Below are 26,587 nucleotides of genomic sequence, written 5' to 3'. Positions count from 1 at the left end.
AGCATGCTAGCTCAGAGGTAGCACAAGTATATCTACACGAGATGGGAATGAAAAGTGTAGACAAAGCCAAAGTGTCACTCCTGGCTTTGCCCAGGAACTCATTTCTCTACCTATGGTCCCAGAAGGCCTGAAAACAACTGAGACATCACTGCACAAAAATTTACCTTCTCACAACTCTGGTCTCCTGCCTCTTTTCTCTCATCAATTTCAGTGGGAATGGATACACATTGCTGCTTGTTTGCAAGTAACTGACATATACCCATCCCAAAACATTCCCCTTAAACACCAAGGTGTCTGTGTGGTGGAGTGGGGCTGGTTCGGGCAGAGGTGCCCATGTGCACTTATCTGGTGCAAGCAATATAGTAGCATACAATAGCTGCTCTCCTCTCTACACTGCTATCCATGATCTGTGCAAGGGAGCAAGAGGAGTGTATTAGAGTATTGGTTTCTGCCAACAGATCTTGAGATATTGGCTGTGAAAAAATCAATCTGAAATTCCAGTATGGGGGTAACAAAGCATGGTTTTAAAGTAAGTGTCTAATCCAACAAAGCTAGAAATCTGGGAGTCCTCTCTTTCAATCATCATATTTTTCTAGCCCTAGTTCTTTTATGGTGCAAGATATTGCACCATAAAACTATAATAGCCTTACATTATATTGTGACCTAGGATCAACTGCAGAATCTGCTTTAAGAAATATATTTTTTAAACTTCTCAAGGATGCATAGGGCTTGATTTGTTTGTGCCTTTGTTGCAGAGCAGTAGAAAAAAAAATAGTATATTAGTCTCTCTGGTTAGCTGTGTGTTTGACACTGTTTTATGGCTGTATATAGTTATTAGCTAGACAACCCCTGAATTATAAAATGTACAGTTAATAAGATACTGTGCAAAAATATGAAGAAATCTTGAGAAAGTGAAAGTTCTTAAGCTGGGAAAACATATTGAGAGTTTGGAATATGGACATAATTGAACCAGCCTGATTTAAAAAAGGACCTCCAACAGTTAGTCAAGGTTGGTGGAATTCCTGAGAAGGTACAAAAATACTGCGTGCAGTTATCTTAACAAGCAAAATAGAACTTGTTAGAAATTGGGGTTTTGGATGGAAAATTATTAAAACTCTTTGCTGAACAGCCAAAAACTCAAATATATATATTCAATTTTATGTTTCTAAAAGTTTAAAATTTTCAGGTAAAATATACTGAAAACTATAACATCTATCTTTCAATTGTCTGATGAAAAATCAATTTTTCAGTGAAAATGGTTACTTTCCATCAAAATTTTTGTTTAGTCAAAATTCTAATTTTTCATTGTAAATGAGCTTTGGATGACATTTTCCCACTAGTCCTAAAAGAAAGTCATGGGGACTGTTGAAGTGACAATAGAAAAAGCAAATATGAAGTAAATTGATTGTCTGCTTTAATGCTCAGTCCAGCAAAACACTTAATTTTAAGTGCATGGGTAGTTTCATTGATTTCATTGGGATATTTCACATGCTGAAGTGCTTTTCTGGACTGGGGCCTAAGGGAGTAATAGTGGATATTTTTTTTGACTAACTTAAAACAATTTGTAGATAGAATTCTTCAATGTTATTAGTGGTTGTATAAGTTCAAGTTGTAAGTTACACTCTCAACTCCATCCCCCACCTCTACCCCAAAAAAAGGTATTTTAAAGTTAAAGCTCTGTTTATCCCAGGAGTATAAAGCTGGAGGGCTGGATCACAGTATATTGGAATGAAAAGTAAATCAGGCAACCCACAAACTAAAGAGTGGCAAAGCAATGGGGCCTGACTGAATATGTTATGGCCCTCAAGCTCCAAATGGCTCAGAACCTAGTCAGAGTCTTCCAGCACTCGCTGCACTCTAGTCCATTGTAAAAGTTAATATAATTTCTGGTCTCACAGGAAGATAAATGCTTGGAGGAATGTGCCAGCTATAGGCCAATTTACTTTTCAAGTACAGGCATCCAAATTCGAGCTAAAATCAGCTTCACTGTGTAACTGCAACCCAAGTGATCTTAATAGATGATGTTTCAATTGTCAACCCAGGTTTCTAACTTGGGCTTCAGGTATTAACTGAATATCCCTTTACAGAGCAAAGAGTTTGGCTAAAGCAGGCAATAAGCCTGAAGCAATAAAGCACTAACTATTTGTCACATGCTTGTGACAAATCTGACTAGCCCAAAGGATAACCTTTCTTAGAATTTTATAAATGTTCATTATCTCTGGTAATTGCCAATTACAAAAAAAAGTTACAGGTTTCCTGTATATATTATGATGACAGTCACTGTTGTGTAAGGTATATGGCTAATATGTTTGGTCACTTTTCTTAATTTAAAACTACACAAACTGTCCTCTGTGTCGTGAGTAAGGTTGTAAGAAAGCTCTCTTTCTGTCTGCTTCAGTGAGTCAAAATGAAGTAACCTAGCAATGAAATAAGGTTGAAATTGGGTTGAAATTGTGAAGGTAATTGCTCATCCATCCTGATATCCTAAAGAATTTGGCTATACGAGAGATCTGAAATACACTCTTTCATTTTTCACACATGACATATGTTTACCAGTTCATCTCTTAAATACATGTAAGGTGGGAAACTGAGGCACACATCCACCCAATTTAGGCTTAATTCATTTTTCTCTTTATTTATAAATTTTCAGACAGAATCGTTGTCACTTATAGTTTCTGATCATATATTTATGACATACAATAAACAGATAGAAGGAACAGTTAGGGTCCCAATTCCAGGGAAATTTCCCAATTCCGGAAAGCTCTCCTGAACTTCATGATAGCAATCTCTCTTTTGGTCTGGCATTCTCCTTCAGTCTCATTCCTTTAGTTACTGGCCCATTATTTCTCTGACTTGTTCATTGGGATCATTACCTTTTTGTATTACATATTCATTAGCTTTCTTCCAATCAAAGTCAAGTGTTGTGTCCTGTGTAACCTATACACTATGTATGCACAAGCTTCAGTTTTCATAACTTTTCCTGTCTACATTATTTTTATGTTGTCATGTCTTCATGTCATCATATTTCTGTTTTTTTCCCTAGTGTAGGGACTTTTTTAGTATGATGTTTTGGGTGTTTTACTGTACTGATTAACTTCCTCTCATTTACATCTTCCAACACAATACATTCCATGTACAAAACATCACCTTTATTCTGTCAGCTGTGACCATTATTTAAGCATGCCTACATAAGAGAACTAGACAAGCCAACACTCAGGCCAACAAAGGCTAGGCCAAAGCCTTGGCATAAATATTATCCTACCCAAACTCATTCACTATACATAAATTAATGTTAATATTTTAATTAACAAAATTTATCCCTTATTTTCTATCATTCTGCCCTGGCACTATAAGGCCTTGCCACAATTCTCAGACATCTTCTAGAAGAGTGTTTTAGTTAGTTGTGCTCATATGACCTTAAACACAAAAAAGAAGCTTACAAGTAGTGGAAGATTGGACAAATGACCAGGGAGGAGTATAAAAATATTGCTCAGGCATGCAAAAGTGAAATTAGGAAGGCCAAATCGCACTTGGAGTTGCAGCTAGCAAGAGATGTTAAGAGTAACAGGAAGGGTTTCTTCAGGTATGTTAGCAACAAGAAGAAAGTCAAGGAAATTGTGGGGCCCTTACTGAATGAGGGAGGCAACCTAGTGACAGAGGATGTGGAAAAAGCTAATGTACTCAATGCTTTTTTTGCCTCTGTCTTCACAAACAAGGTCAGCTCCCAGACTGCTGGACTGGGCAGCACAGTATGGGGAGGAGGTGACCAGCCCTTTGTGGAGAAAGAAGTGGTTCGGGACTATTTAGAAAAACTGGATGAGCACAAATCCCTGGGGCCGGATGCGCTGCATCCGAGGGTGCTAAAGGAGTTGGTGGATGTGATTGCAGAGCCATTGGCCATCATCTTTGAAAACTCATGGCGATTGGCGAGGTCCCAGATGACTGGGAAAAGGCTAATGTAGTGCCCATCTTTAAAAAAGGGAAGAAGGAGGATCCGGGGAACTATAGGCCAGTCAGCCTCACCTCAGTCCCTGGAAAAATCATGGAGCATGTCCTGAAGGAATCAATTATGAAACACTTAGAGGAGCGGAAAGTGATCAGGAACAGTCAGCATGGATTCACCAAGGGGAAGTCGTGCCTGACTATCCTAATTGCCTTCTATGATGAGATAACTGGCTCTGTGGATGAGGGGAAAGCAGTGGATGTGTTATTCCTTGACTTTAGCAAAGCTTTTGATACGGTCTCCCACAGTATTCTTGCCAGCAAGTTAAAGAAGTATGGGCTGGATGAATGGACTGTAAGGTGGATAGAAAGCTGGCTAGATTGTCGGGCTCAACAGGTAGTGATCAATGGCTCCATGTCTAGTTGGCAGCCGGTTTCAAGCAGAGTTCCCCAAGGGTCGGTCCTGGGGCCGGTTTTGTTTAATATCTTTATTAATGATCTGGAGGATGGTGTGGACTGCACTTTCAGCAAGTTTGCAGATGACACTAAACTGGGAGACATGGTAGATACACTGGAGGGCAGGGATCGGATACAGAGGGACCTAGACAAATTAGAGGATTGGGCCAAAAAAACCCTGATGAGGTTCAAAAGGACAAGTGCAGAGTCCTGCACTTAGGACGGAAGAATCCTATGCATTGCTACAGACTAGGGACTGAATGGCTAAGTAGCAGTTCTGTAGAAAAGAACCTAGGGGTCACAGTGGACGAGAAGCTGGATATGAGTCAACAGTGTGCTCTTGTTGCCAAGAAAGCTAACAGCATTTTGGGCTGTATAAGTAGGGGCATTGCCAGCAGATCAAGGAACGCGATCGTTCCCCTTTATTCGACATTGGTGAGGCCTCATCTGGAGTACTTTGTCCAGTTTTGGGCCCCCACACTACAAGAAGGATGTGGAAAAATTGGAAAGAGTCTAGTGGAGGGCAACAAAAATGATTAGGGGTCTGGAGCACATGACTTATGAGGAAAGGCTGAGGAAACTGGGATTGTTTAGTCTCCAGAAGAGAGGAATGAGTGGGGATTTGATAGCTGCTTTCAACTACCTGAAGGGGGGTTCCAAAGAGGATGGAGCTCGGCTGTTCTCAGTGGTGGCAGATGACAGAACAAGGAGCAGTGGTTTCAAGTTGCAGTGGGGGATGTCTAGGTTGGATATTAGGAAACACTATTTCACTAGGAGGGTGGTGAAGCACTGGAATGCATTACCTAGGGAGGTGGTGGAATCTCCTTCCTTGGAGGTTTTTAAGGCCCGGCTTGACAAAGCCTTGGCTGGAATGATTTAGTTGGGAATTGGTCCTGCTTTGAGTAGGGGGGTTGGACTAGATGACCTCCTGAGGTCCTTTCCAACCCTGATATTCTATGAATCTATGAATCTATTCAAAGAGAAAGGGGTATAAATTTCCCAGTAGATTCAGTTAAAGTACTTTTGTATTTCCTGACCATAAGAAATGGAATAATAATAAAAAAATCACTGTGTGACTGAGACAGTTCTGCTTCAGGATCCAATCTGTAAAGTACTATTATATTGTATTTATTATATAACTATTCTGGTATCTTTTGTCAGATAAAATTTGATTGAAACAAAAAATAAAAATCTACATTGAGCAGAACCAGGCCATCTTTTATTTCAGATTAAAAAGAATTGCTCCATTATGTCTAGACTCAAGAATTGATGTTAAACCCCCTGCTACCTATAGACTCACAAACATTTGGATTCCATATTATGCCCACTTAAAACTTTGTGTGAGCCTGGATTTCAGATATGCCAGAATGACTGGTACATTGCTGCTCTGATTCACCTCACTGCCCATCAGGGAGAAATATGATTGCCTGATCTTGAATGTGGAAATCAGTTCCCTTGGATCTCACTTGCAAAGTCATAGTAGATATTGTTAATGGTATCAGGGAGATTATATTTGCAAGGTGGCCGTCTTTAGGGTTTTGTTTTTTTTCTTTTAAATTATGCTCTCTCAACCTTTGCTAATGTTCCCAATTCAGCATCTTTAACACAATTCTTTCATTTACAGTGTGCCTTGCTTTGGTGATTATATTATAATTTGTTTTACTTTTTGCATTCATTATTGTTACCAGTGTGGATATCTAATTATGGTTTATTACTTAACATTTAGTTTCCTTAGATCAAGTGTTTGGATACAAGAGCTTAGACAAAGGCAACCTTTCCAAGTACTGTATATAGAAAATAATTTGCAATGTCTGCAAGCTCTAAAATGTGCCTTAGCCTTCTTTACCTTTTAATAGACTGCAATTTTCAAATGATAAGATGCATATAGTAATAAATACAGCTGGCTGAAAAATGAAAAACTAGTTGCCCAAAACTTTTAAATGTTTGATTTTTTTGTTTGTTTCAAAGCCCTTCAAAATGGGCCCATTTTTCAGAATTTTGTTTTCAAATTTCTTATCAAAAATGTTTCAGAACAGATTATTGAACACCTAGTTTTGATAAAAAAATTGTTTCAATAAAAATATATAGAATTAATGAATTTTTTTGATATTGACATTTTTCACAAAAATGTGTTGAAAATACCCATTTTCATTAAAAACTCTTTGAGATACATTGAGATATCTCAGGGTGCTTTACAAACACTCATTACTCATACCTGTGACAGGCCTGTGAAGTGGGAAAGTATAGTATCCTTTTTACAATCAGTAATCATAAAAAGAAAAAACTCACCCAAGATCTCCCAGCCAATCTGTCATAGAGATCCAAATAAAAAGCAGTAGACCCAATAGTAATTTGTAAATAGTTTGTCAATATAGATTGCAAGTTCACTTCACAGTTAAACAATAGGTCATATTATTCATTATTCAAGCATTCAGAGAAAAAAGTTTATTCACTAAAACATTTGTAATTCCCCCCAAAACTCACAAATTTCAGCATAAAAATTATTCATCTGAAAATTCGGAGTAGATGATTCATTTTTAAAAAGAACAGGAGTACTTGTGGCACCTTAGAGACTAACAAATTTATTAGAGCATAAGCTTTCGTGGACTACAGCCCACTGAGAATACTTACAAGGGGAGATAGATTCAATGTTTGTAATGGCTCAGCCATTCCCAGTCCTTATTCAATCCTGAGTTGATTGTATCTAGTTTGCATATCAATTCCAGCTCAGCAGTCTCTCGTTGGAGTCTGTTTTTGAAGTTTTTCTGTTGTAAGATAGCCACCCGCAGGTCTGCCAGACAGGTTAAAGTGTTCTCCCACTGGTTTTTGAGTATTATGATTCCTGATGTCAGATTTGTGTCCATTAATTCTTTTGCGGAGAGACTGTCCGGTTTGGCCAACAGAAAAACTTAAAAAACAGACTCCAACAAGAGACTGCTGAGCTGGAATTGATATGCAAACTAGATACAATCAACTCAGGATTGAATAAGGACTGGGAATATCTGAGCCATTACAAACATTGAATCTATCTCCCCTTGTAAGTATTCTCACACTTCTTATCAAACTGTCTGTACTGGGCTATCTTGATTATCACTTCAAAAGTTTTTTTTTTCTCTCTTACTTAATTGGCCTCTCAGAGTTGGTAAGACAACTTCCACCTGTTCATGCTCTCTGTATGTGTGTATATATATCTCCTCAATATATGTTTCACTCTATATGCATCCGAAGAAGTGGTGTGTAGTCCACGAAAGCTTATGCTCTAATAAATCTGTTAGTCTCTAAGGTGCCACAAGTACTCCTGTTCTTTTTGCGGATACAGACTAACACGGCTGCTACTCTGAAACGATTCATTTTTAGTCATTCTTCTGTTTAAAGAAGTTATTAGTCATTCAATCAGGAAATAGGAAAAAATCATGTGATCGAGTTGCCCAGTCACACCGCAAGATTAAAGATTATCAAATAAAAAGCTCACAGAGGCCTGAGAGGCTGACATTTGTTTTCTTACATTTTTAAGACAATACATGTGAAGGATAGATGCATTCATCAAAATAAGGATCGGGTAGCAAGCAATTTGTGAAGAAAAAAGGTCTTTTTTTGGGGGGGGGTAGAATTTTTTTCAACAAAATAATTCAGCCAGCTCTAGAAACTAGGGGTAAAGCACTGACCTTATTGAAATCACTGTGAGTTTTGCCCTTGAGTTCTGTGGAGCCGGAATTTTGCCCCAGAATTCTTTATTCCTTGTCCCCTACTCAAACCTGTATTAGAGAATGCTGCCTCTACTCAATTATCTTTTAAATTGTTATTATGGGGAGAGCTATTTTAAGGTTGGCTGCAGTTACCATTAGGACATTATTCCATGTGGTTTTTGTTTGTTTGTTTAGAATTAAAGTGCTGTCATATTTAGCAGCAGTCAAAATATAATTTGGCAGGGAGATAGCCCTGAGTCATAGCTACACCTTTTGCTGGTCTCATAAAAAATCTGTTGAGATGTCCTGAGTTATAAGATATCAAAAATCAACAATAACATTCCACATCATGCTCAGTAGCGCTTGCTACTCAAAATAAGCACATTCTGTCTTTATTGACCATGCTCCCCAGAACCCCTACGCTTCCCTGCAGCAGCCAGACTGCCATTTTTGCTAAGAATTCTCCCTCAGCACATCTCCTTGCAACATTCTGAAGAATATACATAGAGCAACTTCTAGAAAGGAGGCAGCAAATAAAATTGATATTAGTGTCCCTGCTTTATTCCAGCAAAATACTCTTAATTCTAGGGTAGGTGTCCTGAGTTATGAGTCAGAAACCTCAGGAGTTCTAAACACACCCCTTCTATATTGTTGTTGTTGTTTTTAATTTCTGTTCCTTTAACAACTTGTCATGAGGCCAATGACCCTTAGAAGATTTAGGGCATAATTGGCTCATGATGACCTTCTGAGCTATACCTGAGAGCATTCAGGAGCACCAGGTGGTGCCCCTTTAGCTAATTAGCAATGGAACAATATACAATGTACAAGCCCTCATGAAGGAGTTGTTGTCATAGATAGTTCTCTGAAAACATTTGCTCAATATGCAGTGGCAGTCAAAAAGGCTAACAGAATGTTAGGAACTATTAGGAAAGGGACACATAAAATAGAAAATGTCATAATGCCAATACATAAATCCATGAGACACCCACATCTTGAATACTACAGTTCTGTTCACCCCATCTTAAAAAAAAAAGATGCATTAGAATTGGAAAAGGTAAAGATAAGGCCAAAAAGTGATTCGGAGTATGGGGCAGGTTCCAAATGGGGAGAAATTAAGGACTGGGACTGTCCCTGTTAGAAAAGAGACAATTAAGGGGGATATGATAGAGGTTTATAAAATCATGAATGGTATGGAGAATATAGAGATGTGTTATTTACCCCTTCACATAACACAGAAACTAGGAGTCTCCCAATTAAATTAACAGGCAGCTGGTTTAAAACAAACATAAAGAAGTCTTCTTCACATAACACTGTCAACATCCTCATTCATAATGCTCATGCTCATAATGGTTACTAGTCTTCTCTATGGGTTCTTCATACAATTTGTCTTCCCCCCTTGTTCCATGATTATAAATTGGCCCTATTTCATGGGAATGGCAAAAGGCACATCCATGAAACAAAAGGCAACCCCTACCAAATTTCAAATCCATACTCCAAAGCATGGCGGCAAAAGAACATTTCAGAGAAATGGTCTCAAGAATTTTTTTAACATGGGCAAAACAATGCATTATCCTTGGTCTGGTTCTCAGAAACTATTGAACCATTTTGGCTGTCTCCTGCGTCCCAAAAAAAACCACCAAAAATATCAGCCCATGGCAGGCACCCAAAATGGAAAACTTCTGCTAAAATGGTTAAATTTTGACAATTTTAAAAGCAATTGAAACTGTCTTAAAATATGAACAATTAGTGGAAAGGAACACAAGCCAAAATAGGCTAAGAACTGGTTAAAGAATATTTAGGTAATTTAGATGTGTTCAAGTCAGCAGGGCCTGATGAAATTTACCCTGGAGTACCTAAGGAACTAGCTAAAGCAATCTCAGAACTGCTAGCAATTATCTTTGAGAACTCATGGAGGACGGGTGAGGTCCCAGAGGACTCAAGAAAGACAAACATAGTACCTATTTTTAAAAGGGGAACAAACCAGACCTGGGGAATTATAGATCAGTCTGCCTAACTTCAATACCCAGAAAGATACTGGAACAAATTATTAAATAATCAGTTTGTAAGCTTCTAGAGGAGAATAGGGTTATAAGTAATAGCCAGCGTGGATTTGTCAGAACAAGAACAAATCATGCTAAACCAATCTAATTTCCTTGTTTGACAGGGTTACTGGCCTGGTGGATAAGGGGAAGCTGTAGACATGCTATAGCTTGATTTTTTTTAAGCCTTTTGTCCTACATGATAGTCTCATAAGCAAATTAGAAAAATGTGGTCTAGATGAAATTGCTATAAGGTGGGTGCACAACTTGTTGAAAGACTGTATTTGTCAAATTGGGATGGCATATCTAGTGAGGGACTGCAGAGCTTGGTTCTGGGCCTAGTACTAGTCAATATTTTCATTAATGATTGGAATAAAGGAGTGCAGTGTACATTTACAAAATCTGTAGATAACATGAAACTGAGAAGTGTTGCAAGCCTATTGGTGGATATGATTAGACTTCAAAAAGACCTTCATAAATTGGAGAATTGGTCTGAATTCAACAAGATGAGATTCAGTAAAGGCAAGTGCAACATACTTCACTTTGGAAGGAAAAATCAAATGCACAATAGGGAATAACTGGAGAGAGTTGAGAGAAGAGCAACAAAACTTATAAAAGATTTAGAAAACCAGGCCTCTGAAGAATGATTTAAAAAAAGCACTATGCATGTTAATCTTGAGAAAATACAATGGGGTGAAGGACTAGATAACAATTAAGTGTGAACAGTTTCAAATATGTTAAGAGCTGTTACTAGGGTGACCAGATGTCCCGATTCTATAGGGACAGTCCTGATTTTTGTGCCTTCTTCTTATACAGGCACCTATTACCCCCCACCCTGTCCTGATTTTTCACACTTGCTATCTGGTCACTCTAGCTGTTACAAAGAGCCATATCCACTGAAGGTAGCACAAGAAGAGATGGGCTTAATCTGCAGCAAGGGAGATTTCAGTTAAACATTAGGAAAATCTTTCTAACTATAAGGATAGTTAAGCTCTGCAATAATCTTCCAAGGGAGATTGTGGAATCCCTGTCATTGGAGGTTTTTAAGAACAAGTTAGACAAGCACATGTCAGGGATTGTCTTGGTATACTTGATCTGCCTCTGCGCAGAGCATTAGACTAGGCGACTTCTCAAGGTCCCTTCCCGCCACACATTTCTGTGATTTTCTGAATGGGAAGTGTTGATTTACCTTAAGTGATGCTACCAGTCCTTCCTAGAATATAATACAATATAATAAAAATAAGCCATTGTAATTATAGTATTTAGTCTAAAAACAACTGTATAAATAGGGTATCTAAGTATTTCACAAATGATACATTTATTTTATGTCTTATGAAAATAAGAAAAAAATAAAGATACTAAAAATACAATGGGTAAAAAGTGTAAGTTATTCATGTGCCCCTCCTTTTTTGCACCTTGTTACACATATTTGATACACAATTCTATACCATCAAATTAAACATAACGTGCAATGGTGGTGTGTTGTAAAACACAATAGGGACATACTATTAACATTTTATCCCTGTTTGCAAATAGTCAGCGTCTGTCTATGATTGTTCATTAATGTCAAGTAGAATAATGTTGACCTAGCTACTTTATTGCAGAAGTAGTGAACAATGCATACTGTGTGCCATGGGGCTGATGGTTAGAGGAAGAAGGTGAAGGCAAAAGTCAAGTCAGCAGGGAACCATACTTCACTTCAGAATATTGATCTGGTAGGCAAAGCCATTCTACAAAACAAGTAACTCAAGAAGTTGTTTAATTTAATGTTGTCAAATGCTGCCCTTTGGGATTTTTTTTTCTCTTTTGATAGTTTAAAATATGGTAAAGAATATTACTCAAGAAAAAAATACTGTTTTGTACTCCCGAGCTGTTGCATATAACCATGTTACAAATTCTTTTCAAATGCAGCACAGAAAATGGGCTGCCAAAGAAAATACCTATGAAATGAAGTACCTGATTCAGATTTTGGAGCTAAAAATTAATAAATATGCATTTCTATGGCATTGATTATAAAAAGTCATCCATGCTATCAGGATATGCCCAGCTGCCTGTCTCACTATAGCTTTTATTGTTGGGACATATTGCTGTAAACTATCATTTAAACACCAGTAACTGAATTGACTGGTGTGGATCAAATAGGAAAATGATAGCACCTGGGACAGCAAATACAGCATCTTTGATGTAACAGAAATGGAGTGGAGAACACATCATATCAAAATACGATCAAATATATTTTCTCACATACAGTGAATATGGTCAAACTTCTGACATTTACCATTTAAGAGGAGCAGTTTAACTCATGAAATTTAACTTGACCAATATCTCACATTTATACTGCTCATTTTTATTTGTGTATTTTATTTATTTTCAGTGTTTCCTTGTTTAAAGTTTTTTTTTTTTCTGTGACCGTTAGTCATTTTGATGCTGAAGACAAATAAAACTGTTAAAGGAAGCAGGACGCTTAATGAGATTTATCCACATACAGAAAGTGATTAGTGTTTGTTAGATGCAATCTGACCTGAGAGGTTTGTTTTTCTTAGAGACTAGTTTCTTTGGAAATTTGGAATTCCTGTATCTGGGTTTCTTCTAAATATAATTGCTAAAACTTAGTAAGTATGTTTATGCATAGGAGAATGCCTATGAGCAGACATGTTTTGTTCGATCTGTTTCACAGTATTACCTGTAGTCCTGTAAACACTATGCTTCCTTCTAAAGCTATTTCAAACATGAATCAGGATAGATCATAGTGTGTGACCCATCCTACAAGTGCTCACAACCGAAGCGGAGGCAGCTGGATTCAGACTGGATAGGTGCTCAGCTATGAATACTTAGGTTTGGTCTAGATTAAATAGGTATGCTCTTCGTCTTGAGTCACTACAGAACTATTTAGGGAACACTGTGATGCTGTAGGTGTTTCTGTTTGGATGAGATGTAAAACCGAGTCATTAACCATTTGAAGTCACTAACTATCCTGTTGCACTTTTCACAAGATTAGGAGTTTTATTTCCCAGATCTCCTGAGTGACTATCTTCTATCTTCCTAATTCTCCTTGTAATCTCAGCTGGATACAACATTTTCCTCACTACAGTATAAGCAAGGAAGTGGGATGTTGCTGTGAACTGTTGAACAGCAGCCACTCTGCATTTCAGTAGTGAATGAAGGGATTCCTATGGCTAGTCTAGATTTTTAAGCACTTTAGGAATCCTTAATAACAAAATATGTTATTAAGTGTGAGCATGTTATTTATAGAACAAATATATATATATATATAGAGAGAGAGAGAGAGAACAAAATATGATTTGTATTGCATTTATTATACTTCGGGCATTGAAAAGCATTAGATAGTATTTCTGTAATGACTGCAGCCAGATTGGACAGCCATTCTGTGCTTCAGCAATATAACACAAACATAACTGGATATTAAAATCTCTTCTGTTATGGTTGACCAACACATCAGGGCAAAGCACCATCCACAATATTTTCAAATGTGGCTGGGAAAAGTTTGGTACCTAAAGCCATCTGGATATAGCTGTTTCACCTTAGGCATGCAAGTTTGAAAATTTTGGATCATGCTTTTAACTTCCATCAGGACAGCTTCAAGAGAACTCAGTTTAATATCTCATCTAAAGGACATCTGAAAATAAAAGAACTTTTCCTGCATGTTATTGTCCTAGCAATGGACATAAGCCCAAGTCCTCATGTCTTCTTGGCCCAGAAGTGAAAGTGCTACTAATTCAGGGCCCTCACTGACACATTTCTAATAAACTGGTGTAAAAGCAGTGACCTGCAAAGGACTGCATGAAAGCATGACCTGCAAAGGATATTTCGTTCCATAGTGCGTTGTCTTTCATCAATGTCTTGCTTCTATAAAAATGATGATACAATGTAAGGGCACCATAATGAGTAAGAACATTACAAAACAAAGTGTATTTCAATTTAAAATGATATTAAAAATATCAAGCTTGAATCATTGTTTACAAAAGGATTAGCACTTCCGTTCTCTAAAGAAGCAGATCTTACTGATCTCTTTAAAAATAAACTTTCATCAAAACATATTTAACTGCATCCTTCTCTAGGCAAATGGGGATTCACAATGCTAGCAAGTCTACAATAAGTCTACTGGACTTCTCCCGTCCTTAGAAAACACACTGAGATACACCACACTTTGTCTCAAAAAACAACTCTTTGAGGTTGCACACAGGAATTGGACAATTCTGCATCCTTCTCTTTTGCATTTACTATAAAAGTTTGCAGTATGTCACCATGTATCTGTTTCATCTCTTTAAATCAAATGGAGCTACATCAGTATAACACAGCATTTCACAGTAAAAATCAACATTTGTGATAATCAGTAATATGAGGCAATGATTGTGTATGGCTGCTATAATTAAAGTTGCATTTTTCAGACTAGTATTTATTGAAGAATTAGTCAAAATTTCTAAAAAGAAAAGGTACGGTGGAGTGGAGATTATACAAATGATTCTCCATCTTTTAAACTCCAGTAAATTACCCATAGAATTGCTTTCCTGTGTTCTTTACATGGGAAACAGTTAAAACTGGCAAATATACTCATGCCAAATAAAGATGTGAAAAGATTCAGCTGTTCACTGTTTTGGAATTTAACTTAATAGAACTAGAATAGATTTTCATGTTTTCTTCAAAGCAAATAAGCTATTAGGCATTTTTTGAAACAGAAGCTAACCTTAGCAACCATGCATAACATTTATATTTTAAGAACATCTGATACAGGCATCATATGTCATATTTTGAAATTGTGCAGATAGTAGTTGAATTCAAACCCGAGAGGTGCTAATGGACCAGTAATGGCACCATCTACTTTGGAAATTACTACTATGGATAGCATTTCATTGCAGAAGATGATAATGAAAATAATACTGAGAACTTTTCATCCATAGACCTCACATTTTACAAAAGTATAGAAATAATCTGAATTCCTATTTTACAGATGGAGTAAATGAGGCACAGGGACATTAATTGACTTGTTGAAGGTGTCCCCGTGACACAGTCCAGAGATGGGAAAGGCAACTGGTATTTCTTCCATCAAACCCTCCCTTCTGGTGAAAATAACTTGAGCCCAAATTAGCATGTAGGGGTGTTGGATGGAAATAAATTCATATTTTTTATTTTAGTTTTAGAATGAGGATTTGACTAGTTATTGACTACAGGAACTTGTCAGGAATGCAGACCTCTTTTATTCAGTAGTGGTTGTCATTAGTGCATCAGGCAGGAACCTGTTTCTTCTCAGTAGAACCACTGAGGAAAAAATGTCTGCATCCTGTTGGGAAAGGATTTCTTTAACCTTACAGAGACTTTTTGATCACATGGATTTTTTTTGAAAATGTTGTTTAGTGGCAATAAAGTTAATTTTAATTCAGACAAAATTTTGGGCTGTTCTTTCTTAGCAGAGTTACTTTTATCCTCAGCAGTGACATTTTAAAAGGGGGAGTTCTTTCTCAAGATACTTTTTAAATTCTTACTGTTATTTAATATTCCCTTGGAAGTTTGAAAGTGAAACTTTCCTTTACTTTTCAGCTTTGAAAAGAGATGACCGGGGGTGGAGTGTGGAGTGGGGAAATATGATAGAGGTCTATAAAATCATGACTGGTGTAGAGAAAGTAAATAAGGAAGTGTTATTTACTCCTTATAACACAAGAACTAGGGGTCACCAAATGAAATGAATAGGCAGCAGGTTTAAAACAAATAAAAGGAAGTACTTTTTTTTTACACAAACACAGGTGACCTGCGGAACTCCTTGCCAGAGGATATTGTGAAGGCCAAGACCATAACAGGGTTCAAAAAAGAACTAGATAACTTATGGGCGATAGGTCCATCAATGGCTTTTAGCCAGCGTGGGCAGGGATGGTGTCCCTAGTCTCTCTTTGCCAGAAGCTGGGAATGGATGACAGGTGATGGATCACCTGATGATTACCTGTTATGTTTATTCCCTCTAGGACATCTGATATTGGCCACTGTCGGAAGATAGGTTACTGGGTTAGATGGCCATTTGGTCTCACTCAGTATGGCAGTTCTTATGTTCCTGTCTTTCCCCTTTTCACTGTGCATGTGTAAACCAAACATCTTTTGGGTGTAGTGCTGTCCCCATCCAGCGACACCAAGATCACTTCAAGATTAATGAGTCTGCTAAAGCCTTAGCTAACAGCCATGTGGCTTTTATATCATGCAATAGAGACTAATGCATTTAGCTCCAGAAGTCCTAGGTTCAATCCCACCCACCAATGACCAGCTCGGGGTTATACATGCCTATTAAATAGTTACTGAAGGGTTAGATTCTGAGTTAGTTTTGGATTTTTAAAAAAAAGATTAAAATAATTTGGGGCAGGGGAAAAGTTTGATGAACCATTCATTTTTGGGGAAAAACTAAAATCGGTCAATTTTCGTGACCCAAAATAAAAAAACAAAAACAAATTAAAAAAACCCTAGCTCCACATTTATATTTAGGCTCTGATACAGTATTCCTTCCCTTCCACACATATATACCTACTGACCCCAGCAGATAAAAGGATGTACATTTTTTTAGCTCTAGGCTTTAAAACTGTATGACCTAATCCATGAGAAACACAGTAAGATGTAATGTGAGAAGTTTCACACTCAGTAGTGTGAACATTGGAAAAGGTCAGAGTTTTAATTATTTAGCTTGCCATTACCTTGAAATAACTTAATATTTCTAGAGGTGGCATAGTTAAGGTCTATTTTCATATTGATTATCTGATTGGATCCACTTTTCCATTTAGTTTTCAGGTGCTGGTTCAGCTTCATACTGTATTATGAGTTCTTAAGATAGCATTATTCTCAGTAATTGTATCTAACATGCCAATTAAAAAAGGGGACAGATTTAGAAATCATGTTATTGACTAACAATAGCAGCTCACACATAAACACAAATTCTGAAATTTAACATGTACTATATATTGCTTAAAATATTTTACTGTGTAAAATCATATGGACACCTAAGAGAAATACCCACCCAAACCCACACCCTTAATTAAAACTACATAAACAACTTCCTGGAAAATTCAAATAGAACTATTCTTGTACAACTAGGTTTACAACTTTATAATCTTATTGATTTAGGAAAATGGCCACTGAGAATCATCAAACTTTACTTCCAAGACACTTAGAAATGGCTAAACACTTTTGATGCTGCAATTGAGTATGTTAAACTAATTGGCAAATATTTTTAAGTAAAACAGAATACAGTTTTTACTATATCTGGAGCAGACTTAATAATCTTCTTTTGATGATGACCAGGATAAATGCAATCTGATTCAAAATATGGCTTGTGTGCAGCAAAGCTAAGTTACTAAAAAAACGGTTAAACTAATGATGCAACAGTAATTTATTTTTAAAGGCTAGTTAGAAAAGGTTTGGCCATTTAATTAGTGTTGTTAAACATGACACATAAGGGGTAGCTTATTCTTCTGCTCTTCTATTCATCCAACTTCATGGACATACATTAGAGCTCTGAATTGGAGAAAGGACATCAAGTTATTACTAAATAGGCCAAAAATGTTGTATATAGACAGATTGTGATGGCACAAAGAGTCAAAAACCTTCCCTACCAAGGTAGTTAAGGATTCCTCTGGTATGGGGGAGCCCCTGGTTAGAATGGGAAGCATTGCTGAAGCATGCTGTGGGCTTTGGTGATCTTAGGGCAGGGTAACAGTTCCTGAGCCACCATTACCAGCCAGCATAATTTAGAGTAACCCTGAGGCTGACTTGTCTTACTTTGAGGGCCAAACTACTCCAGGGATCAGAATAATGCAAAAAAAAAAAAGGTGTACAGTCACCTTTTTCCCAATACTCTTGAGTCCTGAACTGAGAACTGCTCAGCTGAACACACAGATCTGACCCATTGTGCAACTTGTCAATTTTTAAATGTCTAGCTCATTTTTAAAGTAACTTTTTTTTTACAATATCACATTCAGTATCACATATGGCTGAACTTTTTGTACATGTCAGATTGTTTTGGATCAGTTAGACAGATGGGAAAGTTCCTTGACAGTGAAGAAATGTACTGTTCCTGCATGTTGCCATAGAAGTTTTGTTGAAAAGCCTTTATCTTATTAAACCATTATTTCCTAACATGTACTTAAAGATATACTGTCAGTAATCATAAATGCAGCATCACCATAAAAATCTTTTCTTTACACTTTTCCACATATGAATGCTTATCATCTGAATAGCATGGAATTGTATCTTGCAGGTCTGTCTTTCAGGCCACAGCCAACATTAACCTCAATAAGTGTTTTTAAAATTCTATTTTGGTTGTGTTTTACTTAATCTAAATCAGACATATTGATTGCCCCATTTTCTTAGTTAATAGAATGTACTCAGTGTGATTTGCAAAGTTCTGTACTTTTTGACTGAGAGGTAATCTGATAGGTTTTGAAGCAGTGTATCTTCCGGGAAACCAGATTTGTTGAGTTGTACTGACAGTACAATAGGTCAATTCTTTAACAATGTGTGCTCATTAGTGTCTACCTTTTTCCAGTTTGGCTTACATAATGTGTATGCATATATATGATCTTATAAAGGTGAATGTATTATAAATATATATATATACACATACAATATTGAATCTATGTCTTAATCTTCTTTTTCACCTTTGCCTTGTGCCACTAGTTGGGGTTGGCCGCTCTTGTTTTTCATCTCCAAGCATTTCTGTTGAATGCATCTTACAGGCTGATATTGACTTTCTCATTGTCCTCCTTCAGCATGTAGAACCACTTTTGTCTGGGTCTTTCTCATGGTCTTTTGTCATGTGACTACTAGATCTTTCACTCTCTGACAAACAGATCCCACATCCCGCTCTCTCCCATGATCATCATCTCAGCTGATACTCCCTCAGCTTTTCCATGAGGGGAGTTACCTACATCATGATTCATACCATTTCATTACATAGTTTATCAGTTCTTGTCTTACCCAGCATCCACCTGAACAATCTTATTTTGGCAGTGTGAAGTAGTACAATATTGAATATTAGAAAAATAACCCTTCTCTTCCTCTCAAAATAAGATTTGCCAATACAAAAGCAAATTCTTCAATAACGACAATGCGTTTTAGTTATCCACCTGTCCTGAAGAGAAATGTAATTATCCTTTTTGAAGCTGTTTTTTTAAAGCAATACTACACCATGCTCTTTACTTCAGTATAAAACACTGGGTAAAGGAAAACAGAAAATGTACAATGATGCCTTTCAGTAAAAGTAATTCCAATTTCAGCCAAATCTTTGGAACTTGTTTTCCTTTTTATTTGTGTTAAGGAAGAAACATGGCTGGGGTGGATAGAGTGGGATTTATTTTTTACTTGATTTCTTAGAGTCCTAGCCAAACAACCATCCTTTTTGTTCTGCTTGTACAGCGCCTAGCAAAATGGGGACTTGGCCCATGATTGGGGCTCCTAAGAACTATGGTAATAAAAAATAACTAATAATAATACTCTACTGTAGCGTAATACACTTTTTTTAAAACAACTGCTATAGTTTGGATATTTGTGGTCTGAATTTCCTCAAAAAAAATCATCTAAATAGCTTCAAGTGAAATTTGAAAGTAACATCCCTTTAAGACTAGATATCTTTCTTTCCTTTGTTCATGCTATCAGTATTTTTTTTCTGTTTGACACAAGCTTTAGTAAGATACATCATACAAATGAATGCACTTCCATCCTCAACCAAAAAGACTGGAGCTATATTCCCCTTTTAAGAAAATGAAAGCATATTCTACAGAATACAATAGTATTTGAAAAAGCTGCAAATCAAATGGATGGATTTTTATTGCTTCCTATGAAACCACTGTTGATGTTTACATACCCTACCGTTCCCTAATCTGTCAATGCCCAGTGTCAAACATTTTCTCAGATGCCAAGAAAATGATGGAATCTATGACATCTGTGGAAAAATGTAGTGTCATTACATAGGGTGTGAAATCCTGGCTCCACTGAAATCAAGGACAAAGCGCTCATTCACTCATTGGCTTGAATGAGGCCAGGATGTCACCCTTGCATTCTGCATATAATTTAATCATAAAATGTAAATCCAGAATTTAATCCGACCTTCTATATATTACAGGCCACCAACACCCACACACTGTAGAGCCTGATTAATTATTGCAAGTGTTTGTACCAGCACTACTAATAAACACTTTATCACAGATTCTTTCCCTGATAGGTGGGCTAAACTGAAGTTTCTTGTTTAGCGGGAGATTGATGGAATACATCATAGAGAATAATAAAAGCTTTTATTACCAATCAAATACGTCCACTTATTAGTATAACCAGGCAACATAAAGCAATATACAGAGAAAGAGGTTTGGGGATTGATAGCATAGTCACATATCCTTAAACTTCATGGAAAAGAAAAATAGAAGCATTCAGTCAGTTGAGCACATTGGAGCAGTATGCTGTTTACTTTGAGGAACTGAAGATGTATACATCCATCTTTATCTCTCTGCCCTCCGGCTCCCCCCTGCCCTCAAAAAAAATGACCCTCCTACATTCTCCCCCTTCCCTCGTCCAAAGGTGTGGGCCATTGTCAGTTTTCTGACCTACCCACAATCTCCCGGTCCCACCTGTCAATTCCTGATGTGGCAGCTATTACTTGCAATGCTTCTCCATTGGTCTGCTCCCCAGCTCCTTCACCCAGGATCATCCCCAACCCACCTGTTGGTAGAGAATCTATAGAAGGGAAGCTATTTATAAGCAGGGGGCTGCATACCCAAGGATCACAGAGACATGGTGGGGGTCTATCCAAACAAGAGTACTGATGTGCTCTAGACAGTCCCTCATTATGGAAGAGTTCTGTGGAATTTAATAGCAAATTATAACATTTCTATGGGTTTTGAAACACCCTCCACTGTTAACATGAAATTATGTCCCTAATCTACAATTCTATATTTCCAAAATATCTACAGAAAGGAGGATATCATGCTCTTAAATTCTTATACATAAACTGACATAGGACCATTGACTCAATGAAGCTGCACCAGTTTATACTATTTGAACATCTGTCCATATAGGTTTTTGGGGAAACTTGTATAGAGATCTATTGCATTTCTAAGGAACCTCATTGGTTTCATCTCTATAACATATTTCCATGTGGTCCTGATCTCTGGGCCAGTGGGAAGGGCACTTTCTAGGATGCAGGAGACTCAGGTTTGAATACCTAATCTGGAGCAGAGACTTGAATTCAGGTCTCCTCTCCTTCTGATGAGTACTGTAATCACCAGGCTACCGGCTGTTTTGCAGTAGAGGGTTCTACATCTCCCCTATTTAAGCTGTTTCACTTTTTAGTAATAGATATTCACTGTGCCAGAGACAGAGTGATTAAAGCACTCACTTGGGGGTGGGGAGGTGTAAAGTCAAATCTTATTTCTGCCTGATTTGGAGGAAGAGAGCAACTTACTCTGAAAAGAAGGTTTCCTTGGCTGAAACTATTGTGTCAAATTTTCAAATAGTTTCAGGTTGACCAAAACTACTTTAAAAAAATTAGTTAGTTAGTTATTGGGAGAATAAACTGTTTGCTAGGGGGGAAAAAACACCCCTGCCCTTCTTTAGTCATTTTCTTAGCACACAGGCCCTTTCTAGCCTCACAATTCCTGCTCTCTGGCCAGACTATGGATAGCAGTGAATGGGTGGGAGTTGTGAGATTTATACCATTTTGTAGCCAGTGAGGATTATACTGAGGCTATCCAAACTCTTAGCATTTGCTGTATAAAGTAATTGTTTATGTACCTACATTTGCAGAGCTGGAGGACTAATTAGTTTACCAAACACATCTTAATTTTCCTTGTGTTGTGGATTTTATTGCATTCTCATTTTGTCTCTAGCAGAAAGGGAAAACCAAAGAATCAAACCATTTGTTCCCATGCTTCCTTAAATAGAAAGGGATGGGTATCTGCACATTTAGACAGGGGTGTTCACACATCCCAGCAGTTGGCTTTTCTTGTTTAAAAAGCCCATACTTCTGCAAAGGTACCTTAATGTCTGGAAAACAGAGGTCAATAATAAAAAGTTAAAGATCCAACCTGAGCAAAAACAAATGTATGGTTACCAGGTAAAGATCCCTTCTTTCTTTAACCCCTAAGTCCATTCTGGATTGAAGGTTTGGGTATTGACCAGAATCTTCACCATACAGGAATCTAGAAGGTGAGGTCGATTGAAATTACTGCTAATAGCTATTATTTTAATCCTATTTATGTCAACAGCAATGGAACAGTAGCTAAGAAAATAGCTAGCACGTGATGTCCATCCCTGTTCAACAAAAGTAAGTGCTTTAGTGAATAGAAATGGACTTAAGTACATGTTCATGGGTTTTGCTGAATTAAAGTATTGCCTTCCACCTGCACTAGCACTCTTTCTTCTTCCTTCAAGTCTCACCCTATTTCCTTTGATTTTAAAATGGAAAAGATAGAAGCAGTGTCATTACAACATTTCTCTCCCAAAAATAAAAACCCTCATTATAAAGCATAAAGTTTTACTGTATATTGTGATTTTCACCTAATTCAATTACTTGTTCATTTCATCTTCTGTTTAATTTGATCAACACCTGTACAGAGAAAATATTGATATTAAAATAATATAGATTCCACATTTAATTTTGCTCAATTTGTATTACTTAAAGCAGTATTAGGATAATTCAGTCACTGACTATAGAAAGATATTATATAATTATCACAAGAGCCAAGATCCAGAATAAGAGGAAAACAAATAACAAGAAGACCCAAGTGATAATTAAAGATGACTATAGTAAAGGTTGTTACTTAGATATTGTCACTGGCATTATACTATATCAGCTATCATATGCCGTGCAAGCTGTGATACTGTGTGCACTCTGATAACCACAAGGATAAAAAGATCAACTGCTTATTTTAATCAAAGCGATTGAAAAATAGAAGAGGGCATGATTGGAATAAGAGGAAGCTGCTTTGTGTCATATTAGAGTCTGCTGGAGACACTGATTGCCCAAAGCCATGTTCTGATCAGACAGTTGGGTGGTTTGGTGGTGTCACAGCCCTGAATCAACTGACAACATTGCACAGTTGGAACTTTCATTAAGGAGAGAGAATTTCCTGTATCCATTATATTAAAATTTATTATTCAGATGCTTTTACACTGGGAAGGGGATGGCAAAAAAGAGAAAAAGTGCTGGGCCTGCCTGTCTCCATAGTAGTTTATGGCACCACATATCCTACTACTTCCTGTGATGACTCATCCCTGAGTTACCTCTGAGCCTGCTTGAGAGAAATGAGTCATCAGTTAGCTTCAGGGTTCAGCCAATCCAGAGGAAAGCTCCCACCCTGGTGATCCCAAGGCAGGTATATAGGTTATTAAGGGAAGCAATCTCTCCAGTCTGAACAATATGGTGGTGTACCCTGCAGCTCCCAACCACCACAGGGTGAAGTCACAGAGGTAGCTGGAAGTCACAGATTCCATGACTTCTGCAACCTCTGTGACTAAATCGTAGCCATAATCATGATGGTTATGGGACTCCCATGGTGCACCATGGTAGTTCAACCAGAAGAGAGACCATGATGCATCATGGGACATGTAGTCTGGACACAGAGCTCAGGCCACAAAGAACAATAACAAAATTGATTTTCCAGGAAAGCCCAGCGGCCCAGCCCATAGAAAGAGAAAAAATGCAAAAACTAAATTTAAAAGATCAGCAAAATGACAACTTTTTTCCTGGGAAAAATTGATTTTGCAGAAGCTGCATTTTTTATAAAATAACTGTGACAGAAAATTGCCAAATTCTGGCTAATTGGAATAAGCTAGTCCAAGCTGTGCAGTAAGAAGTTATTGATTCACTGTTTTTCTGGCTGATAGTACAATGCCATACACATTTATAGGATGGAATTATATAATTGTGACATAGTTGAGGGAGTGGCACCAGAATGCATTACTCATGTTTGCAGTGTGGTAATTGTGGTAGATCCTTTTTTTCAATTTTGACCCAAAAGACCATAAATAGGTTGGGATACAACCATAATTGCAATCAGAAGTGTGTGAGGTATCACCTCGCTGTTTTAAAATGGAAGAGACAATAATAGGTTTGGGAGCTTGTGGTTTTGGATTCTAGAATTTCTAGCTTGTGTCTATTTTGTGTCTATTTTGTTTTAACAGAACCCAGATCTTATTTCCTTTAGGTAATGGTGTAACACTGTCCAGGCTTTCCCTGATTCAAGAGAGTATTACAGGGGTAATTTTTTTGTAATAAATGGATTTGATGTGTGGTTTATTAGAAGAAATAGGATTGGTTTAAGAGAGGGTTGGGTAGATTAATGTACTATGATATTTTTTACAAGCATCTAGAGCTTGGGATAAAGACTTTAAAAGTAAATCCATATAAAAGGGAGACTACGCACTCAATACAAGACACTCTCTCATCTCCTGAAACTTTGCTATTCATAATGTAATTTTTTTCTCCTGAAACGCATGTTACCCCAACATCTTCTTGAGAACTATGTTGTCAGCTATTACATCCCTGGAGAACAAGCTGTGGGTAAAAATTGATGCAAGCTGCATCAAGATGAACAAAACTTGATGAGAGACTAGATGTTTTGGAGGATGAAATGGTTAGCAAAAGCACTCAGCCTGTAAATGTTGAGATGGAAAGTTTAAAGGCTGTCTCTGGTGCTTTGATTGGGGAAGGAAAGTTTTGCTAAAACTGCACAGTGGAGCTGCTGGAAAAACAGTGTTAAAGATATAAACCTATGTGTTTTAAGTCCTAAGGAAATAAGTCATCTCTTTTGCCCTTAAAACACATATACAATTGCCACTATCATTAACCCTAAGATAACCAAATGAAGAAGAAAGTATTTTATAAGTTCTGTTATACTTTTGAAATAGCTCCCAAAGAGTCTCTTTCTCACCTTGACTGGCCGTATGCAAAACAATTCTCCAAGAACAAAAACAAAAAAACAAAAAAAAACAACCACACTGTGGGAGCTTCTGTTTTTCCTAAGCTCTTTTCTTTGCAGTTTTAAATGCAAATGAATATAATGTTCATGAAAGTTTCCAGACTGATAGCTGCCCAGGAGATTGATTCCTTCTGACTGTCCACAGAACAGATGTACAGACTTGACAGCAGAAGAGTGTTGCCCTGCCAATGTTCCTCAACATGCCTGACCTTTGGGAAGTCATCTCTTGGGGTGGTTAAAGAGGCCAGTTATTTTCCATGCCTCATTCAGTTCTTAGCCTCACTGCTATGATTGCAAACAACGTTAGGAACATAGGAATTGACATACTGGTTTCTACCAGTGGTCTGTCTAGCCCAGTATCCTGTTTCTCAGAGATTGATCAATACCACTTCCTTCAGATTAAGAAACCCTCCAGTAGGCAGTTGTGGGATAAATTGCCCTCATGAAAATTTCTTCTCAAGCCCCAATTAAAGGCTGGTTTATATGCCAATTCTTGAGAGAGGTATTTCTTTCAAAACTCTTCTTTACTTTGTAAATGTGTATGGCTATGGATCTTCTTATTAGCCATATAAATATCTAGCACTTTTTTGAATCCTGCTAAGATCTTAGTCTCAATTAATTTCAAAAGCTAATTGCATTGTATGAAAAAATATTTCCTTTTATCAGTTTTGAAGTTACCACCTTAAATTCCATTGAATGTCCCCTTTCTCTTGTGTCATGAGGGAGGATACGAAGTTACTGATCTACCTTCTTTATACTATTAATTTCTTAGATAAGAAGGGACATGATCAAAGTATACATCTCCTCTCTGAAGTAACAGTTCCTATCTTTTCCACTCTCTCTTCATGTGGGAAGATTTTCCATGCATTAATAAATGCCAAGTCAGTATATATCACAAATCTTCTAGACTTAGTTTTTACTATCTTATGGCTTTTTTGAGATGGTCTTTTAGTCACTATTAACCTGAGCAAGATTCATATATCCGTGATGTGGAGGTGAAAAGCTTTATATTCCTATACCAATCCTCAGAGCCATCTGGTCCTCTCAATAACATGAGCAGTGTCTTTCTTATTTGACTGGTTTGACCAGTTAGAGTTTAATGTTATCATATAACAGGAAAAAACTCACTGAGTCTGGATTAGGCCAAGGGAGAGAGCAGAGAGAATTTAGAAATAGAGCTGGCTGGGACCTTAAGAGTTAAATGTTTTTGGTCAGAAAATGCTGATTTGTTGAAACCAAAACTGGTATCGGGAAAGGGTCAATTTTGATAAATCTCCCAATTCAAAGCATTATTTTAGGGGGGGGAGAGTTTGTTTTTTTTTATTTTAAATGACTTTGTTTTAAAATAGTACATTTATGCTTTCAAATAATAAAAGGTTAAAACTGAAACAAAACCTTTCAATTGACCCAATCTAAAGAAAAAAAAAAGTTTGGATGATTGGTTCATGAAAAACATTTTGACTTTTTTTTGTCCCACTCAGAAGAGGAAAAATGTTGAAATCTT

General features: G+C 37.2%; 1 protein-coding gene and 1 long non-coding RNA gene across 3 annotated transcripts in view; both read left to right on the top strand.

Moving 5' to 3' along the window:
• IL1RAPL1 (interleukin 1 receptor accessory protein like 1) overlaps nucleotides 1-26,587 on the top strand; it is a 1,133,236-nt gene that overhangs the window by 368,829 nt on the left and 737,820 nt on the right. The window lies entirely within an intron of this gene.
• On the top strand, nucleotides 10,116-24,786 carry LOC103306005 (uncharacterized). Its single transcript, XR_508623.4, has 2 exons — nucleotides 10,116-18,561; nucleotides 18,605-24,786. It is a non-coding gene; the product is annotated as an uncharacterized LOC103306005 (long non-coding RNA).

This window comes from Chrysemys picta, chromosome 1 (assembly GCF_011386835.1).
Source record: "Chrysemys picta bellii isolate R12L10 chromosome 1, ASM1138683v2, whole genome shotgun sequence".
Lineage (NCBI taxonomy): Eukaryota > Metazoa > Chordata > Testudines > Emydidae > Chrysemys > Chrysemys picta.
This window is presented reverse-complemented; position numbering and strand designations above follow the sequence as displayed.